The sequence below is a fragment of the Lepidochelys kempii genome, chromosome 7 (genome assembly GCF_965140265.1).
Source record: "Lepidochelys kempii isolate rLepKem1 chromosome 7, rLepKem1.hap2, whole genome shotgun sequence".
Lineage (NCBI taxonomy): Eukaryota > Metazoa > Chordata > Testudines > Cheloniidae > Lepidochelys > Lepidochelys kempii.
In genome coordinates, this window is record NC_133262.1 from 31199420 (window position 1) to 31211805 (window position 12386).

The 12386-nt window shown below is 53.4% G+C and overlaps 2 protein-coding genes across 3 annotated transcripts in view; one reads left to right on the forward strand and one right to left on the reverse strand.

Moving 5' to 3' along the window:
- The window catches only part of FLRT1 (fibronectin leucine rich transmembrane protein 1), an 84537-nt gene extending 76674 nt beyond the window's left edge, over nucleotides 1-7863 (reverse strand). Inside the window, exon 1 of the transcript XR_012160114.1 lies at nucleotides 7689-7863. The gene's annotated coding sequence lies outside the window, so the exon portion shown is untranslated. The remainder of the gene's footprint in view (nucleotides 1-7688) is intronic.
- The window catches only part of MACROD1 (mono-ADP ribosylhydrolase 1), a 185176-nt gene that overhangs the window by 118005 nt on the left and 54785 nt on the right, over nucleotides 1-12386 (forward strand). The window lies entirely within an intron of this gene.

Below are 12386 nucleotides of genomic sequence, written 5' to 3' on the forward strand. Positions count from 1 at the left end.
TGCAGCTGCTCCACACACCCCTAGTGGCAGCAGCATGTACTGCATCCTGTGGGAGCTACAGCTTTTGCACCCCTGGTGTCAGCAGGCGGTACTGCACCCAGCAGGGCACAGCTGCACAACACATTGTAATAGGGGTTGAGCCCCCCCATGTGGGAGCAGAAGGATCCCAAACCCAGCCCCTACGTGGCTGACATTCCCGATCCATCCCCCCATCCCACTCTCCTAGCATTCCATCATTCATCCACCCCCCAGGAGACCTCGGGCTGCCCCCACAAAACCCATTGACCCTCCTGCAATAAAAGGGCAGAGAGGCTCCCCAGGGAAACCCTGGTCCCTTAGCAGGCTGCGGGAAGTGGAGAGGAGCCTAGCGGGGCCATGGGGGATAGCTAGCTCCTGACCTGAGCCCATAGGTGTCCCGTACAATTCTCTCTGGGCTTCCCATCCGTGTAAGCAGCCAGGCTCTGGGCTGAGGTAGCTTGGGCCAGCTGCTGTGAGGGACAGTGTATCATGTGGGCTGGTCAGGATTAATAACCATGTGAGGAGATGGGGGCCTGATCCCCCCCGGTCAAATGAGTGTTGGTCCTTTGGAGGTGGCAGTCCTTTCTTCCCGCAGCATCTCCACATATATAGCTCCAGTGCCCCTCAATCCCGACCTGCAGCCCCCTGCTATCTCAGCCCTGGGCTCCCCCCAGCTCTGCCTGTGCCCCTCAATCTCAACCCACAGCCCCCTGCTCTCCCAGCCCTGCCCCCCTTCCCCAGCTCTGCTGATGCATCTCAATCCCAGTGGAAGAACATTAGGAAAAGCCTTTAAATAATTCCTCTATTTCTGCCCCCCCTTTTCCTAGGGGTCAGCTTAAAGCTTGTAGGATAGGGCCCCCACAGCAGCAGAATTAAGTTCTGTAGCGAGTGGGTGTTGATGGGTGCGCAGGTCTCTGTGGCCTGGGGGATGGATTCCCCCAACACACTGGTCCAGTTGCCGGCACAAAGCGACATGTAGGCGAGTGGAGAGAGCAGAGGCACTGAGTGCTGCCTGATGCCAGTTCCTGCAGTCGCTGCAGTCAGCGGGGCCATTCAATATTATCAGCGCCTCGCCCCTGCTCTCTTCATCAAGATCCGGAGTATTTCATGGTTAGGAGTGCAGTGGTAACTGCTGACACCGGCTGGTGCTGGGAATAGTGCACGAGGTTCCCCTCCATGCCCTTCAGTCCGAACCCGCAGCCTCCTGCTATCCCAGCCCGGCCTGCACCCCCAGCTCTGCTGGTGCCCCCCAATCCCAACCCACAGCCCCCTGCTGGTCTTGGTATTCTGCCCTCCCATTGAGTCATGAAAACCTGGCATGGTTTAGAGACATGAACAAAAAAGTAAACTCAGCTGAGTTTTTAAAACTCATCTCATTTGTGATCCCAGTTCTCAGGAGGTGAATGTCCAATGATGCCCCCACAGCCCCTTTCTGTGGAATATTTTGCAACAGTCTTCACTGATGGAGGGAGGAATCTTTTTAGATTGCGGTTTGGGCAGGGTCTGTCTCCCACTGAGTCTGTGCAGCGTCCAGCATGGAGTGGGGGGCCTGATCTCAGTTGGGAGGAGAGATCAGGGCCCCCATTGTGACAGGCACTGCACAGAGCCCAGCCGAGATCAGGGCATCACCAAACCCAGAGCTGTGAAGACCCTGACCCACACTGGGGCCCATTGTGCTAGGTGCTGCAAAGTCCTGTCCTCAAGAGCTCACCATCTCGATGGACAAATAAGGATTATCTCATCGGTGAGAGCAGCGTCCAGGAGCAATGCAGTAACTTACCCAAGGTCACACAGCAAGACGGTCAAGCAAGGAATCGAACCCTGGTCATTTTTGCCCCTGGGTCATTTTGAACCCTGGTCATTTTTGCCCCTGGGTCAATTGAACCCTGGGTCATTTTTGCCCCTGGGTCAATTGAACCCTGGGTCATTTTTGCCCCAGGCCAGCACTTGAACCTAACAGCGCCACCTGGAGCCCACAGCTGTGCTGTGTCTCTAGCAGGACTGGGAGCCCTTGTAGAGGCGGCCGGGGGAAGTGCAGTCCAGGCTAATTAGAGGCACATTTTGTTTCCTTGTTAAGAGAATGAAATAATTGCAGACTGAGTAAATTATGCAGCGGAAACAGAGCTGATTGTGCTACCATGTGTGTATAATGGTGTTAGATATACACCATGCTCTGGGTGTGTGTAGTATTGTTAGATACACAACAAACTCTCTGTGTGTAATGTTGTTAGATATACATACACTGTGCTGTGTGTGTCTGTGTGTGCACAGTGTTTGTTAGATATATAGCATGCTGTGTGTGTAGTGGTGTTAGATATACACACACTGCGTTCTGTGTGTGTGTGTAGTGGTGTTAAAGATGCACTGCTCTGTGCTATGTGTGTATGTAACACAACTACACTGCACAGTACTTGTCACACTGCGTGTCCCTGTTCAGGCTGATGCTCCCGAGCTGCCCATGGTGGGGCTGATCCGTCTGAGCAGGAGTGATCTGCACAGGCCATGTGTGTCCCTCGTCCTCCCAACACCGCCCCGCTTGGGCTAAAGCGGAACTTCCCATCCCACTGGGTTGGAGCCTCCGGGGCGTGGAGCGAGGCAGGATCCAGAGGGATGCAGGGCTGGGGGTGGGACTGGAATGTAACCCCTTAAAAACAGGAGTGAAAATCAATACAGACCCCCCTGCAACTGACAGACACACATCCTGTCACAGACAGACAGATACACACACAGAGAGGCTTCCCCAAGGCGCAGTGCAGCTGAGAAACAAACATCTCTAATGGACTGATGGCACCCGTTAAAATTGTTACATCAGTCACTGAAACCCCAGGATGGCATCACGTGGGTGGAGCTCTGTGTACACACACACAAACTCATCCCTGGCTCTCTGATGGTGCTGTTCATCTGTAGATCTCAAAAGACACTTTCCAGCAGAGGTCAGTATCATTATCCCCATTGTACAGAGGGGGAAACTGAGGCAAAGAGTGGGAACATGCTCACTAGACTCCCTTCCCTTCCCAGCGCTGGGGATAGAAGCCAGGAGCCCTTTCCCCTCAGTCAGTCAGCCCACACAGAAACCCATCTTACGCTGTGCTGCTCTCTGTGTGTGTTTGTGTGGCAGGGGGTGTTAGTGGAGCCAGCGTGGCCTAGCTGGCATGTCCATGTCACCACTGAAGTAGTATAGGAATTGGGTTATATCCCTTTGAATAGCTGGTGAGTCCTCTAGCGGCGCCCGCTGCATTGTAGGGCCAAGACCTCAGCCAGCACAGCAGCGTGTATCCACAACTAGGCCTTGCACGTCATAGCTGCTCAGCAACCGGTGATTTGCACTGGGTGGTCCTGTCCCACTGCTGTTGTGCAAAGGGCAAAAGAATCAGCTACAAGCAGGACGTGTTCTGTGCTGATTTGTGAGCTGCCCTGGGGGAGGTGGTGGTGCCGGCAGTGGGCCTAGAACCGAGGACCCTTTGGTCTTAATGCTGGCGCCTGCGCTAAAAGGACTGGCTGTGCAGGCCAGGCCCACCATGGGGGCCAGGCACTATGTAGCGACTGCTACAGCCCTGGCAGCAGAGCCTTCTGTTGGAAAGACCCAGAAGTTGCTGGTTTGATTCCCAGGATGTGGTTGCTGCCTCCGCCCTTTGCCTAGGGAAGCTGGCTCCAGCTCCCCACACCCAGCTCTGACCCCGTGTGCAGGAGCAGCTGGCTGGGCTGCAGCAGAGAAATGGGACTGTAGGACAGCCGCACCCAGGTGTGCAGGCACTGTAAACCAGGCCATGGGGTGCTAAGAGGGCCATTTGCTCCAACACCCGTGGCTGAGAGTTACCCTGAATTCCTAGCAGTGTGAGAGCAGACAAAGGATCTCCCACTAGAGGGAGGGTGGGGAAATCCACTGGATTTGATTTGGTAGCGTTTGCTTTGCTAGTTCTGGCCGATCCCACCCTGGCTTTCATCTCGTCTTTAATTATGTGTATTGTGACCAATATCAGAGCTGGTGCTGCCCAGACACAGGGGGCAACAGTCCAAACAAAGGGCAGGGGGGAAACTGAGGCACAAAGCGGGGTCGTGACATGCTCAAGGTCACCCAGCAGGACAGTGACAGAGCCAGCAATAGAGCCCAGGAGCCCTAGCCGCTCGACCATGCTCCCTTGTCTCTACTCTGGTTTCCTCTTGGAGTGGGAGTGTGCGGGAATGGCTGTGTGAAACCATGCGTGTGTGTTTGTGATTGTGTGACAGGCTGTGATATGTATCAGACAGCATATGCAACTTCATGATGGCACAGTGAACACCACGCCAAGCCCAGCACTCCCTGCACAGTGGCTCTCCCAGCCTGGAGCGTGGGTGTGCCAGGGGTGCTGCTATACCCACGACTCTGGACTGCAGGTCTGCAGGTTTCCTTCCAGGGGCTGAGTTTTTTGCTCTGTGTCTATACAGAACCTGGCACACTGGGGGCCTGGTCCATGACCAGGGCCCTGGGCACAAGCACAATACAGATCATACCTCGTCATTAATTCGCCTCCACAACCCTCTTTGACTCAGAGCCTTGTCAAAACCAAACAAGGAGCATGAGGACTTCAGGTCATTTTCATTTGATCTCTCGGGCAGCTTTGTATTTCAGTGCTCTGTCTCTTCAGCTGCTAAGTCAACATCATTATCCCTGTGTTAGAGGCAGGGAAACTGAGGCATGGATGTTTCTGCACCCCGCCAGGCAACAGCTGAGAATGGAACCCAGGAGTCCTGACCTCCAGCCTCCGCACCCTGTTTTAACCCAATAGACCCCCATTTCCAGCCCAGGGCTGGGAATAGAACCCAGGAGTCCTGGCTCCGAGCCCTAACCCCACTCTAACCCTTAGACCTACTCCCTTGCCAGAGCTAGGTATAGAGCCCAAGCATCCTGACTCCGTTTTGATCCCACCGCTTGATCCTCCCAGCCCCTGCAGGCTGCCTTTGCAAACCAGAAACGGGGGAAGCAGGGCAGAGTTCACGTGCGAGGCAGAAATGTGGTGAACTAACCAGCTGGTCAGGGATTGAACAGAGGCCGTGACTTGCCCTAATGCTAAGAAATGGTTCCCGCTATTTGTTTGCAGATTCTATGAATCTGGGGCCCCTGCCTTTCTGAACCTGGGAATTGTGTCTCTCCCCTCATCCAGGGATGGGGGGAATCGAGCCTACTTTCCCAGAATAAGAGCAGAATGCTATGATCCAAGATGGGCCCTCCGTGTTGCTGACACAGGTGGAAAAAACACAGACATGGACTCCAAAAGTGTATTTCTGCTTTTCCACCCTCTTTTTGCTCTTATTTGCCAGCCTGTTCAATTCACAACAGAGCCAGAAGTTTGGTCTAATACACTACAAGACTTCCGCTGTCCACAGATGCAGATCATTTTCACTCCCAAATATTTTCCTTCATTGCCACATACACGCATCTTTCATCAGCAGCCAGTTCGCATTCATTTCTTTTCCCCAGCCCTAAATATGTTATTTCCTTAAGCAAATCCAGCTACCTGGCTGGCACTTCAGCCCCCACCCCACCACACAGTCTCAATGTTTGGGCTATTCAGCTTTTAACAGCAGCCACAAAATCCCCCAAAGCAGAAATTTTTCCCACTTTTCAAGGCAACAAAATTGATTTTTATTTTAAAACTTTGCCGTATCATTTCTCCTGCTACAGTTCCACAGGCCTCAATTCTTGCCACAAACTGGGCAAAAAGAGAGAGATTATAGAAAGGGGTGTCTTAAAGCTTTCTGTCTTAAAATCCCAGCTCAAAATTCAGCACTCAGGGCCCCTGGCCCTGATACTGCAAGAAATCTTTTTTCTTCTTCATGGACCACACACACAAAACCAGTGGCAGGATTATTTGGTGGGTGGGGGTGTTCTTCCCCCCCCCAGAGGAAAGCGAGCGACACACAGATCCAAATATAATAGAGTGCATAAAATATTTCTGTTTTCATAAAACACCTTTGAGTGGAAGAACTATGATTGCAGGCCATTGAGCCTTTCCCAAAAGCAGACACAGAACAAGTCCAGACTGACTCGCCAGAATTAATGCAGGTAGATAAATAGACAGATAGATCCCACTTCTTTCTATTCAACATAGGCTGGGAAAGGAAAAGTCCCTAGCAAACAGCTTATTAAAAATATCAAGCTAACACCATCCAAAGTAAAATCAAATCCGAAGGAGAGGTCGTGTATTGAGTTACACCACTGTGTGTGCATGGGCTTTGATAGAAGCCAGTCCACCAAATACAATATACACGCATTGCTTTCTTATAAATATACTTTAAGAAGGAGGGAAATATTGGCTTTTCTGAGAGCGGGTTAATTGTTACTTCGATTTATTCACCTTGAAGAAAAGGGGGCAACTGTTTAAATCCTTGCAGGATTAAGAGCTAACATAACCCTTCTTCTCTATAGTGGAAGCACCTTGCAAACATTATTAATTAAATGAAAGTTCCTGACTTTCCTGGTCCATTTGGAAAATGTGAATTCCAAATCCTTTTGCCCAGGTTGAGAAGTTGCAAAAGATTAGAGCCCCCAGGGAGAATTTTTCTTTACAGCAGAATCCAGTTTAAAAAGACAAAAAAGCTCAGCTTTATGTCCATACCAGCCAGTGTTCGATGTTGAGTTTTGGATTATTTGCCCTCCTGCTAGGAAATGAAATGTTGAATGTGGATCGGGCAATGCTGCAAAATTCAGAGCATCGCTTTTCTTTCCGGAACCCCCTCCAGAAAAAATACACAGCGTAAATTGGAATAAATTCTCCAAATTGTGGGTTCATTCCTTGCAACAGATTTCAACCCAGCTGCTGGGGGGGGGGGGGATATTTTGCCGTTGCTCAGAAAGGTTACTGAAGTGTAAGCTCACCCGAGCACCTTGTTTCCTTAAGTGGCTGGAATGTCCCTGTTTGTGCACTCAGCTACTGGCATGGCTATCATGTATGCATGAATGGAACGGTACATGAAAAGCAACAAGAAACACGCATGCAGAGGTGAAGGAGCACAAAATATATTTCACTCTGGGGTCTAATGGGAAAGACATTCTCACACACACACACACCCCCCGCTGCATCTTCTCCAGGTGCAAAGCCAGCTCTTCACGGCACAGCGGCTATCAGTCTTGCCCAGGAAAGCAGCTTGCATTCCTCCCACCCCCCATTAGCCGATTCTCAAATCCGTCTTTTTTATTTTTGGTCTGCTGGTCTCTCCTCACTTTCCCTCCCCCTGTGTGAAATAACTAATTCCAGGTAGGGACAGAGAAATCAAATCACACAAGCTTCCCCCCCACCCCCACTCCTCCTTAAAATCAGTGCCCAAAACCATCTCCATCCTTTTGCCCTATTGCACAAAAAACACCCAACTTGAGAACAGAGGCAGTGGGGATTTGAATGCGCTGCAGGTTTTTGGAAAACCCTGGTTTCTCCAGCAAAAGTAAATAAGCTCGATGAGCTAACAGCTGAGGGACAGACCCCTACATAATGGGGTTTTAATCACAGAAAAGTCTTAGAAAGCTAGGCAAATCCAGAGCAGTGAATCTGTACGGTGGAGCCCGGGCATTTTAACCACGCTATCATTGCAAATCCCGGAGCAGCCTTGCAAGCGAGGTCTGTTTGGAACCCAGGCATCCTGGGCTTCAATACGAACAAATCTCTCTCTACATATATTTGGGGGTGGAAGCTTACCTGTTTGGCGTCCAATCGCTCTCTCCCTCCACAAAGTTTATCACGCCAGCCGGCCAGTTTATTCCAGTAACGAGGCAAAAAGGGATGGAGACTCAGACTAGGAAATCGGCGAGGGGGGTGTTCAAACAGAGGGGTGGGGAGGGAGGGCTGGCTCGCGGCGTGGGGCGAGCTAAGGCCAAGGGATGAAGTGTGGAGCAGAGTGAAGGTTGGTGTGCTGGGGGTGGGGGCGAGCAAAGACACACACACACACACACCCCCCACACGGCTGCTGGGGAGCGCGGGGGAGACCGCTTGCGATGCCACTGGCGCGCCAGACGACATCTACAGCGCGCTGTGCATTTGTGCTAGCCGGGGCGATGCAACGCGGTGTAACGGGAGGAAGAGCCGGGGTGCTTCCTGCTAGCTGGACGCCGGCAGGGCCCCCCCACGCCGCCCCCTGCAGCTAAAATGGCAGAGGGGCCAGAGAGAGCAACGCCTGTTTTATGGTTCACGGGGCCTTTTGGAGCCGAAAAAAGGGGCTGTGGGGATAATGATGCAGCGTCGTCATGAAGGGCAGCCGTCAGGAGGGGGGAGGGGGTCGAGCTGAGCCAGATCCCCAGCTGGTGTAAATCAGCGTCGCTCCATTGGAGTCAATGGGACCAGATCCTCAGCTCGTGTAAATCAGCGTCACTCCATTGGAACCAGATCCCCAGCTGGTGTAAATCAGCGTCGCTCCATTGGAGTCAATGGGACCAGATCCCCAGCTGGTGTAAATCAGCGTCGCTCCGTTGGAGTCAATGGGACCAGATCCCCAGCTGGTGTAAATCAGCATTGCTCCATTAGAGTCAATGGGGCCAGATCCTCAGCTCGTGTAAATCAGCGTCACTCCATTGGAACCAGATCCCCAGCTGGTGTAAATCAGCATCACTCCATTGGAGTCAATGGGACCAGATCCCCAGCTGGTGTAAAGCAGCATCACTCCATTGACCCCAGTTTACACCAGGTGTGCATCTGGCCCCATCAGTCTGTCATCTAATGCAGTAGTGGCTGCAAACCAAGTACCCTGGGATTTGTCCCCAGGGAGAGTTTTGTTTGTTCAAGCCCTTTGGCCGTTGTGCCCCCCCCCAGTCAGGCTGTGAGCCCTTCCCCTCTGGGGCTGTGATGCGGGAGGGGTATGGAGAGGGGACCCCCAGGGGTATTTCCCCCACTTTTCAGTCTGTACCTAAACAGATGATGGCTGGGATGGTCTGGGAGTGTTCTAAGGGAGGGGGGTCTAGTGGGTGAGAGCAGGGGGCTGGGAGCCAGGCAGGGGCAGTTGCCACCCCACAGATTTTCATAGGTCTAAATTCTCCATTATGCCATCCCCCACCCCGATGCAGGATATAATAGTCACGTATAAGGCTCTATAGCCTGACACAGCTTTGCCTTCCCCTCGCCCCTGAAGTTTTCTGAAATGACCCTCCTGGATTCTGTCCCTGCTCAGGGGGAGGGGGATAGGGGGGTGTCTAGTGGGTTAGTGCAGGGGGCAGTTAGGACTTCTGGGGTTTATCCCCAGCTTGGTGCGTGGGTGGGTGCCTAGTGGCTCAGAGTGGGGGCGAGGCCTGGAAGTCAGGACTGAGTCCTAAGTTGATTTGCTCTGAGCCCCGGCTCCATCCCTTCGCCCTCTCTTTCCTCGCGTGGCAGTCAGGGTCGTGGTGACTTCCCATCAGATGGCTCTTCCTTAGCCCTGGCGTGAAATCACTGTGTTGGGTCTCAGCTCAGTCGAAAGCACCACCGGAGGAGTCAGGGCCTCTGCGCCAACCTTCCCCTGTGGGCACTAATTACCGGACGGGCCTGACTCTGGGTTGCAGCCCTTTCAGTGACAGTCACACCGGTTGGAAGCTCCTTGGCTCTTGTCCCCATGCAGAGTGACACACAACCCTTGGACCAGTACCACTCACATTTCCCCCCATGCCCATGCCCTCTCCTGCCTGGCTGACCTCAATGCGCAATGCTAGTGGGCCATGTCCCCTCAGTGAGTGCTGACCCCAGTTCCCCTGTGTGATGCTAGGGGGCCCTGTGCTGCAGGGAGCAGGGTAGGAGGGCTCAATGGGGTTCCTGTCTGCCCACAGTCAGTGCTGACCCCAGTGCCCCAGCACAGTGCATGGGGGCGCTGCTGCAAGGACCAGTGGCGGCTAAATAGGGAGCTCTTTCCCATAGCTGTCAGTGCTAACCCCAGTGCAGCGCTCGGGCTCTGTGCTGCAGGGGGTGCCGGGATGGGCTTAGTAGTGGGCACTCTCTCCTCTTAATCTGTCTGTAGTTTCATTTGATACTTGAATCTTCGCTTCCTGTCTTAAACTGTTGTGTGCCGCTGTTAAACTGCTCCCCACCCTAGAGGCCGCTGCATCGCAGTGCTGGGTGGGGGGGTCCCTGTGTAAACAGCCCCTGTGTTCCGCCCCAGAGACAGCCACGTCTCAGGTGCTAGGTGAGATGACAGCTGTTTTTCCAACCTAGGTATCTCTTTTCTGGAGGTTTTGGGAGCTTGGTAGGTTGAAGAGGAGTTGTTGTCTGTGCAGCGCCCAGCACAAAGGGGTCCCTGATCTCAGTCGGGGTCTGAGCTGCGCCCAGCACAAAGGGATCCCTGATCTCAGTCGGGGTCTGAGCTGCGCCCAGCACAAAGGGGTCCCTATCTCAGTCAAGGTCTGGGCAGTGCCCAGCACAATGGGGTCCTGATCTCAGTCGGGCTCTGGGCAGCACCCAGCACAACGCGGTCCTGATCTCGGTTGGGGTCTGGGCAGCGCCTGGCACAGTGGAGGCCCTGATCTCAGTCAAGCCCTTTAGGTGCTACTGTAATGTTAATAACAATATCTCACAGCAGGGCATGAATCGTAGTTTAAGATCTGTAAACTCTGGCCCGCAGCATGGAAAGAGAAACTCCTGCAATGTTGGGCTAATGAATCCGCAAGGAATGAGGAAGAGCCACATACATATTTATTCCCCTCCCTGCTCGTGTATTTCCCCCTCTTCCACCAGCTCTGATCTGCTAATGAAGGGCCCTTATTATGTTCCTATAATTCCTCCCTAATTTGATATTTTAGGGTTTCTATAAAAAGCCTCCAGTTTTCTGCAGATTTCCCATTAAATTCCATCTCCCCTCCCCCGCCATGGCTCCCACCATCCCAGGATTGGCGTGTTCTTGGAGAGCCCTCTTTCCTTACTCTCCAGCCACCCACGCCCCACTTTGTACAGTGCTGCAGGGAGCCACTAAATTAAACCATCCCAGAGCTCTCTGCTCTTGAGATTTGTGTGTGACCTTATAGTCTACAACTGGCAGGTCACCCTAGTGGGAGATTATAGCTGCGTGTGTGCCTCCCTGCTGCCCTCTGCTGGTCCAAGCCGAACTGCTGATGTGTGTGTGTGTCATAGCTCCTATACTGCCAACAGGGATTCTCCTTCAGCCCCGGCCAGCATAAGGTTTGGAGGGCTCCCCTTTTGCAAGCAGGAGCTGGGTTCTCCAGAGTTGGAGCAATGAATATAAAAAATCAACATGGGGTTTGGAAGCCCCACAGCCACAGGGCACAAATGTTGTATAGTTACCAGCACTAGAGCAACAAGGTGTCTGTGCAGCACCTGGTGCAACAGGGCCCCAGTCTCAATCAGGGTCTGTGCGGTGCCTGGCATAATGGAGCCCTGATCTTGGTCAGGGTCTGTGCAGCACCCAGTGCATTGCAGCCCGATGTGTGTGTATATCGAGCTCACTGATACCCATGGGTCTCCAGTGGATTTTCTCCTCTCCCACAGTCCAGGACCAGGGCAGGTCCAAGGTTCCAAACCAAGGCCCCCTGGGAGTGATTGGGGAGGGGACACTTGGACAGCGCCGCCTGCAAATACAGTTTTGGCCCATTGAAATCTCCAGTGCCACCCGTGATGCATGCTTATCTCACTGCGACCTGCATGCCCTCCTCAGTGCATGGCACTCTTGCTGCATGCCTCCCTCATGCATGTTTAGCTCGGTGTATGGCGCATGCTAATCTCAGCACATGCCACCTTCAACGTGTGTCAGTCCCACTGCATGCCATGCCCCAGGCACATCTGCACACTGTGTCTCAGGGCCACATCCACCTACCCCCCATGACTGGTAGCAGCTCAGTGGAGTTTACATGCAGGCTCTGCCTGTGAGTTTGGAGGGTCTTTGGCAAGGGCCAGCCCCCTCCCTCCCAGCCCTCAGGTCTCAGGTGGTGCAGCAGGTAGCAGGCACCTGGGTCCAGCCATTCCAGCCAGCGGCTGGCAAAACTGATCAGTGGCAGGAAAAGCCTCTCGAGGCTGTTGCTTGGCAACGGAAACGCCTGATGCCAAGGAAGAGACAGGGGAAGGCGGGTGTTTTCCTTGAACAGCCGGAGCACAGCGATGGGGTTTGGAGGGAGTGCAGCGGTGGCCTGGAATACCAATGCAAGCAGCAGCAACAAACTGGCCAGGTCCCTGGGGTGCCTGCCTGGGCTGGCACCATGTGTATCCCAGAGAACTTCTTACCCCATGCCCATCACCGTGGCATCCAAACCCTTCCTGGTGGTGCATTAAATGACCTGACTAATGTCTGTCGTGTGTATGTTTGGAGGGGTTGGGGTGTCATCTGGGGGTCCCCTTGTACTGGGAATCTGGGATCGGGGTCCTGGGGTGGGGTATCATCTGGAGCAGGGGGCCCCCTTGAACTGGGTAACTGGGGTCAAGGGTCCTAGGGTG